The sequence below is a fragment of the Limulus polyphemus genome, unplaced genomic scaffold, assembly GCF_000517525.1.
Source record: "Limulus polyphemus unplaced genomic scaffold, Limulus_polyphemus-2.1.2 Scaffold517, whole genome shotgun sequence".
Classification (NCBI taxonomy): Eukaryota; Metazoa; Arthropoda; class Merostomata; order Xiphosura; family Limulidae; genus Limulus; species Limulus polyphemus.
This window is the reverse complement of record NW_013666127.1, coordinates 226,043-235,371: the sequence shown is the minus strand read 5'-3', so window position 1 is coordinate 235,371 and position 9,329 is coordinate 226,043. Positions and strand designations below refer to the sequence as shown.

The following is a 9,329-nucleotide window of genomic DNA, read 5'->3' as shown; positions in this document are numbered from 1 at the left end:
ATATATACATTTTCATAGTTTTCTCACATTATTTAAACGATATTTTGTCCAGAAAAGTAAAAACATACCTTACAGAAACGGTACCAAGAATCGCCTTGAGAAAACTTTTCTTTAAAAAAAATTACCTTTTATTGGTTGCTTTATTGAATCTTTTGTGCTAACTACGTGTTAGCAGAAAACGTATATCATAAAAACCGAAATAAAAGTGTCAGATGTTCATGACAATATTACTAAATGTTTTATAACATAAGCATTTTCCTTCCACTAGATGGCGTTAAGGTGAAATAATGAGAAAATTTAGATACTCTTGCACTACATGGCAATAAAACAAACAATAAGGAAAGAAACGGAGAATTTATTCATTCTGCTACTAGATAACTCTGGGTTACGGAAGCGTTGCTAGGTACGTAAAAGATTCGGGGCTCGGGCCCAGACATCGCGGGAATTTTCGGCGTTTCAGTATGTTATCGATCATGGTTTTCTATTCCGATTTTTCAAGAATACCTAATTGATTCTGGGCACGGACCTTGTGTGCCAGTGCCTAGTGACGCCTCTGCTGAAATAGAAGACTCAAACAATAGTCTATTTGTTTTTAGAACAAAGCCATACTGTGCTATCTGCTGTTTCCACCGTAGGAATCACACCTGGGATTTTAGCGTTGTAAGTCTTTAAACTTACCGCTGATCTACCAGGGACTAAGATAATAGCGAATACAAGAAAAATTTTGAGTGGTTCAAACAGCCTTAAGAATATTAACACATTGTACATTACATAATGAAAATATTAATTAACCCTTGTTTAAAATCATTGCATCACTGCTTAACAAAATAACTATTAAAATATGTGTCTGTATGGGTCTTTTAGAGCAAAACCTCATCGGGCTATCTACTATGTCTACCGAGGGGAATCGAACCGCTGATTTTAGCGTAGTAAATCCACAGACTTACAGCTGTCCCATCGGGGGATAAAGTTTATCGACTCGGAGAGTATATTTTATTTTAATTACACAAATGCCATATAAACAACAAAGGTAAAGCAAAATGCGCTAGCGCGCACACACACACAAAAGAAGATTTAAAATGGTATGTAAAACTCTAAAAACAAGTACCTGTAACTAATAGTTATCGCCTCATTACCTTTGGTTTTAATTGTTTCAAACTTAGCAACGGCAGGTATGCTAGCTACCTCTTACAACTTCTGTACCTATCTCAAGCTTAGCAACGGCAGGTATGCTAACTACCTCTTACAACTTCTGTACCTATCTCAAGCTTAGCAACGGCAGGTATGCTAACTACCTCTTACAACTTCTGTACCTATCTCAAACTAAGCAATATGTTATAATAATCACCTAGTACAATTTGTTTATCTACCTCACCCTTAGCAACAGTAGGTATGTAACTCGTTAGAGCTTCGGAACCTATGACAACGTTTTTCAGTGTTTGAAATTTATCATTGTACCGTTTGTTTGTTTTGTAGTTATGCATAAAGCTACCCAATGGGCTATCTGTGCTCTGCCCACCACGGGTATCGAAACCCGGTGTCTAGCATTGTAAGTCCGCAGACATACCGCTGTGTCACTGGGGGGCTCATTATACCGTCTTCAGTATCCTTACCTATTGTTTGAAAATCACTTTAAGACCACAAGGGATATGCTTTGATGAAATTGTAACTTTTAAAAATCTGTTGTCACATTTAAAGCACTTGCGTAAAAAATTGTATGCTTGTTTATTGTTGAGCCACTGAAGGATATAAAAAATTAAAAATTCATTTCAGAAAAGTATAAAAACTTTTACTGGATGTTAGCAATACATGAAGTTTGGATTCATCTCATTTTATTATAAAAACAACTTTATAATGATAGCAAAAAAATTAATTGAAATCGAGAAAAATTATTTTGATTGCAAGTCGAAAGTTACGACTACACCAACTGTCTTGAAATTAATTAAAAAGCTCTAAAAGTACAGTTTTTGTAATTATAGAAATTAAACGGTCATTAAAAAACTACAGTTTTCAACCTGAATGGCATACAGAATGGCGCACCAGAACTAAACTCCTAAAGTTCAGATTGGCTATGCATAATTTTAAACTACTGATCAGAAGACGAATAATCAGCCAACAGACCGCCGCCTCAAGATTAACAGAATTGACTGCTACTTTTATAACGCACCCAAAGCTAATGATGCATAATGTATTCGTCGGCATTGTCTCTTGAACCTCAGACCTCTGATCCGCAAAGCAAAAACATGCAATCCAGGTATATTATAGTAAATTTGAAATACGTATAATTTTTACATAATGTTATTATCTAAACGAAATGTTAAAATATTACGTCTCCAATTCAAATATTCGTAATTTTTCTATTTTTTAACAAACAATTTGTTTTTATTTAAGCGCAAAGTTGCAAAGTGAGCCTTATGCGCAAAGTCCAAATACAACTTTCAAAGGACTTTACTATCTTCATTGTTCAGTTATTTCCAGCCGAGAGCAGATATTATTTCTAGTATGAAATGTTTTTAATCAAAAACAAAGATTACAATGTTGTTGTTTTTATCTTAGAGGTCAGTTTATTGTGAAGTATCAGCTGTTTTTATAAGCACGGTTAATGTATGTCTGGATCTCTGGACTCCAGTGGCGCAGCGATATATCCGTGGACTTACAACGCTACAAACCGTGTTTCAATACACGTGGTGGGCAAAGCACGGATAGCCCATTGAGTAGATATGTGCTTAATTACAAACAAACAATCTGCATCTCTAAGAAAATAATTAATCAAGAATTGTTTACATCCTGCTAACATTTTTGTCTAACCATGTCCAGGCCCACAATAATATACCTACAGCCATACGCAATTATTATTTAAAAAATACATGCTCATACTAATATACGTAGAACCAGATGCAATTATAGTTAACATTTGCATGCCCATACTATTATACCTATGACCAGAAGCAATTATTGTTTAATATGAGCATAGTCAATCGATATTGAGCATATTATATTATTTATTAATGGACTTTCCGAATATAAATCGTACCATTTTGGAAACGTTTTGATTTTAATACATGAAAGTAATAAATTCGTGTTTTTACGTTCCATATATACTTAATTGGCCCGCGTCAGTTAACAGGTGTTAAGCCTGATGTTCACGGTCATGGTTTTGTAATTCGTGGAGTTTGGTCGAACAACGTGTTACAAAGGACTTTTTTCTCTCTCTCTCTCTCAAAGTAAAAAAAAAAAAGGTACAAGTTAATAGTATCATTCTCAAATAAGGTTAATCATTGTTTAACAATGTCGACCGACAGGTTTCGATGTTGTTTTTTCCATACGTAAGAAAGCGAGTACTCTGCGGCAATAAAAAAAGTTATCGTTCTGCTACAAAGCCAAAATCTGAACACAATATACCTTTCTTTAATTATAATAAACTATGTTCGGCTGTAAACTGTGATAGAACAGGGTGCATTAGAAAGCTTGAAAACTTAGTAAAATCAGGACACAGTTAACGTTTCTAACAACTAATGAGCAGTGTTAGAAACTTAATAAAGAAGTCACATTACAGTACTAGAAATAATGTGTAATACAGATGCAGGTACACGGTGTGGAGAAGCCACCTGTGTACAAACAAAATGTGTGATATAAGTGCAGTACTACAATGTGAAAAAAACTACCCGTGTACCATACAGAATATGTAATGCAGTCACAGATACACATAATGAAGAAAACATGTTTTTCAGGTTAAATTATGATACAGCTACAAATTCACGTGGTAAAGAAACTTAATGAAGGAATGCTTATGACGGGACTTGATTCAGCTTCGTTGACGTTGAGGAAATCCGTGTTGGTTTATATTTAGTGTGATCGAGAGTCAATTGTTAAAATTAAGTAATAAACAGCGGGAAAACAATAGTATCTTATATTACAAATGTTTAAACCAGACACATGCTAACTATAGTAATACCTTATATTAAAAATGTTTAAACCAGACCCATGCTAACTATAGTAATACCTTATATTACAAATGTTTAAACCAGACCCATGCTAACTATAGTAATACCTTATATTAAAAATGTTTATACCAGACCCATGCTAACTATAGTAATACCTTATATTACAAATGTTTAAACCAGACCCATGCTAACTATAGTAATACCTTATATTAAAAATGTTTAAACCATACCCATGCTAACTATAGCAATACCTTATATTATAAATGTTTAAACCAGACCCATGCTAACTATAATAATACCTTATATTACAAATGTTTAAACCAGACCCATGCTAACTATAGTAATACCTTATATTAAAAATGTTTAAACCAGACCAATGCTAACGATAGCAATACCTTATATTACAAATGTTTAAACCAGACCCATGCTAACGATAGCAATACCTTATATTACAAATGTTTAAACCAGACCCATGTTAACTATAGCAATACCTTATATTACAAATGTTTAAACCAGACCCATGCTAACTATAGTAATACCTTATATTACAAATGTTTAAACCAGACCCATGCTAACTATAGTAATACCTTATATTAAAAATGTTTAAACCAGACCCATGCTAACTATAGTAATACCTTATATTACAAATGTTTAAACCAGACCCATGCTAACTATAGTAATACCTTATATTATAAATGTTTAAACCAGACCCATGCTAACGATAGCAATACCTTATATTACAAATGTTTAAACCAGACCCATGCTAATGATAGCAATACCTTATATTACAAATGTTTAAACCAGACCCATGCTAATGATAGCAATACCTACAAGACATTTTTAAAAGCATCTGCTTTATCAGTTTGTACAAAAACTGTGTACCAGACAAGATATGTAATACATGTGTAAGTCCACTAGATGAAGAAGTCAGCTGTGTACAAAGAGAACTTGTGATATATATACGCAGGACTACGAGATGAACAAGCCACCTACGTAGCAGGTAGAATGAATGATACAGATGCAACTATACGACGTAAAGAAAACAACAGTGATCAAACAGTACGTATGGTACAGATGGCAAGACCACGAGGTTTTTGTGCAGGCCCAGATGAAGCCGCAATGGCAGAAAGTAGGATGACATAATAATAATAAAAAGTTTCTTACATTATTTAGAAAAGCAAATAACTGACGAAAATATCCCCCTAGCTTACACTGTAACTTCTGGAATGCGTATAGGACGTTGAAATATTATGCACAGTTTTGAATAAGACATATTCCAATGTTTTTTTTAAACGATAAAGCTTAACGTAGCATGGCTTCCTGCAGATTAGGAATACATCTGGACTTGATTACAAGAGATAAAACTCAAGTAATATCCTAAGAAACATTACTCTACAGACATACAACTAAGTTAAATGTGCCACTTAAAGCTTATCAGATTGTATAAAGGTAAATAAGTACTCGTGTTGTTTTGTTTTTTAACTTCAGTGATTACAATGTTTTTAATATATGTATGCTTGAATGAAGTACATGTTGGTTTGTGAGAAACACTCGAACGACTAAAGGTCAAATTGTACACAAACTAATCTGTCAACACATGGTAACAGATATCACACCTCACATTTCCAAACGACCGTACAGAAACAATGGTTAAATATCCAGTGGTATAATGATTCACTTTTTGTATCAGTAACAATACGTATTTCTGTATATATACTCTATAATGGTGATATAAATACATTTCTAGCTGTACAGTGATCAACCTCTTGTATAAACAAAAGTGCTGCTATTTTATGTGTACCATACAGTTACTAAGGGAACGGTCCTTAAAAATCTAGTTTGTTTAATTTTTGCGCAAAGCTACTCGCGGGGTACCTGCGCTAGCCGTCCCTAATTTAGAAGTGATAGACAAAAGGAAAGGCAGCCAGTCATCACCACCTACCGTCAACTCTTAGTTCATTCTTTACCAACGAAAAGTGGGATTGACTCTTACACTACAACACTCTCACGGCTAAAAGGTCGAGGTTGTTCAGTGAAGGAATTCGAACCCGCAGATTGCAAGTCGGGCGCCCTAACCAATAGGCCCCAAAATCTAGTTATATAGTGATGAACTTTGTTTATGAATATAGCAATGTGTATCTCTCTACGACATATTTACTACAGAAATTCTATGATTAATCTTTAATGGCCCAGTATTTCCATTCTTGAAGGAGTACACAAGTTACACGTATTTTTACCATCCTTTATGTTTCAGCTACAGACACAAATAAAATAATTCATTTAAAGTTCTTTACTGGTTTGTAACACAAAAAAAACCACCCTAAACACTAAAATAACCCATTTAATATATAGTGGCCAATATATTAACGTTTTCAGTTGCATCCTTGGCTATATCCTATATTACTTCAGCTTGTAGTTTTTTTTTTTATGTATCTTTGTCCAGCTAACTCCTCCCACAGTTTTGAAGCTAGCAGAACCACACTAGACAGGCGGACTCGGGGTGGCTTTACCTATATGGCGTAGACCCCTCTACCAATGCGGGTATCAATAGGGTTAAAACGCGCCAAGAAAGTCGCCCAGACATAATTGGGATCTAAGAGTAAGTTTATTGCTGAACCCGAATTTGCCATCACATTCTATGTTTCTGGGGTCTCCTGGAATCCCATGGGTGTCCATACCTCCTCTCATAAGTTAACAGGGCCAAACTTAGTACACGTGCTCAGGTATAAGAGGGAGCTTTAATTAAACGAAGTTTGTTCTCATATGCAGACCTCTATTTAGGTAGCTATAACATTAATTGGGGATAATGGAGGAGCTTGATTGGTACATTAAGATCTCTGGTAATCATGAGAGGGTCTTTCAACTCTCGCAGCTTTTCGCGGGTATCTTATGTTAATAGTAATTAATGACGGAACTAAGTGTGAGATAGATGTGAAGAACTACTTGTGAAACAGAGCTTTTATTCATACCTGCTGCTGCTCAAATAACAATAACTTTATCTTGCCATAAGAATCTGCTTTTTGATCATCTTCCATTAGTTTTGCTGTTATACACCACACAGAACTTAGGAAAAACAACTGAAGGTTCTTTTATATCGAGGATACTGCATATATTTCGCGTACTTTCATTTACTGATCTGTTCGGTCATGGCTTTATTCCTTGTGAAGACATCTTTGATTCGAATATTCGCGCATAACTACACAAAGTATATCTCATTTAATGTTGAACCGGTAGACAGCAGCTGGTTAAAAGCACCCACCATTAATTCTCGGCCTACTTTAATTCAGGTGGGATTTCACGTCACTCTGATAACACACCTACGTATCCAACGTCCGCAGCTTGTTTCTTCACAATCTGACACACGCACACACACATATATATATATATACAAGTCAAGTGAAGCAGACCACCCACAACGCTAATTATGTCACTTAGTGACTATCGAAGAGAAATATGAGCCAACTTAAAACACCTGCAGCTTCAGAACCAGCTTGAATATTTAATAGCGTCGGCTAGACTTCAGGGTGGTAAACGGGTGCATGTGTGTGTCATGCCCACTGCTTTGACAAAGGCATAATAGTTACTCTCACGAAATAAACAAGCTCCGGTGCTCCCTTAAATACTTAAAGGGTCACGATAAATTAAATTATTGAGTTTGAGTAAACATAAACACGTTTTTAAAGAAACTTGTGTCAAACTTTAGTAACATACATTGCTCAAAATAATTAAGGGTGAATCCGAGTTTTCTACATCGTAACTGTGACAAGCCACAAATATTATTGTTTATAATATCACTTACTCCCACGAGTTTTTGCCGCGCAACAAAAGTGTCGGGTAGTCTGTCATGTGATTTGAATTGTACATTTCGGTTGTTTAGAAATGTAAAAAAAAAACTGTTCTCAACAGTTTGAACGATGAAATATATTTGAACATTTTCATAATGTTTGTGGGATCCTAGAAACTGGTTAAATACAACAATTCATTACAAGTTTCACAAAGTGTTATTAGCAGGATGTGGACTTGCTTTCAGACCACCGATATAACTGGAAAGGTAGACCAATGTCAAGAATCCCACAAGACGACTACCATTTAACAATGTGGGTTCGAAACAACCAGTGAGCATCAGTTCCTCGACTGAAGAAACAGTTCAGAGCAGCAAATGAACAATGGATGAGCATACTAATAGTTAGAACCAAATTACATATAATGTTGGTATTTATATCAAACAATGGTGTGATTCCTCTATCTCATCACACACACAAATAAAAAAATCTTTAATAGCGTCAAGAACATGTGTATTGATGAAACAACGTGTTGGCGAATACCTCATTCACAGATGAATATGCTTCAACTTTCAATCAGATGCGAGACAGGTACCAGACGCAGCCCCAAGTTCATGAAGTAAAGACGTGCATATTGCAGTGGTGCCATACAGGTTTGAGGTTTTATATGCTAGGGTATGTTACTGTAAATATTTAGACAACAGAAAGATGGAGTCTTTCAATCCTCAGTGTTCCCATACGCAGTTGAATAGAACTTTCTGCTAATGGATGATAACACACATTGCCGCCGTAATAAACTGCTTGGCAAATTCCTGAAAAAATATGCTGTGAATTAACGGACAGATCAGCATGTTCAACAGACTTGAATCCATTTAAAAAACATGTGAGATGTTCTAGGTAGACGCTTGGTTGTGCTGATGGAGGAGAGGGCCATATTACCTCAGCGGCTCATTTACTAGGCAACTAAGCACGTAGTATGAAATGAGCGTTTCTGGACAGTGGATCCCAAAAATCACGTCAATGGTCACCTGACTTTCAAGGATACACAGTTGTACCCTGTCATAGATATAATACAGAAAACTCTGATTTTGCCCTACTTATTTTAAGTGTGGGAATTGAAGCAACTACAATGTAAACTTCTCAACACAAAAAGGCTGTCATATAATTACAAAAATAAGTAATTTATCCCTTCCTTGTCATATAATAATTCCAATCACTTAATGTTAACACTTGTTCACCACTTTTTAATACCTAATCCACAATTAAAAGTTGTTTACACATCTTTAATACTTTCAAACCCAACATTAGTGGTTATTAAATCATTTTAAAGATTGCTTAGATCTTAAGTACTTGTTAACTCAAATGCTTGTAAAGCAACTTTCAGTAGGTGTTTAACCATCATCAGTACATGTTCAACAAACTTTAATTTAGTACTTTTTAACCATAATCAGTACTTATTACTTTCTTTACTTGCATTTAGTACTTTTTAACCATAATCAGTACTTATTACTTTCTTTACTTGCATTTAGTACTTTTTACCCATAATCAGTACTTATTACTTTCTTTACTTGCATTTAGTACTTTTTACCCATAATCAGTACTT

General features: G+C 34.9%; 1 pseudogene; it reads right to left on the bottom strand.

The window, feature by feature from the left end:
• Positions 1-3,932: 3,932 nt before the first annotated feature.
• Positions 3,933-9,329, bottom strand: part of LOC106458799 — a 12,307-nt pseudogene continuing 6,910 nt past the window's right edge.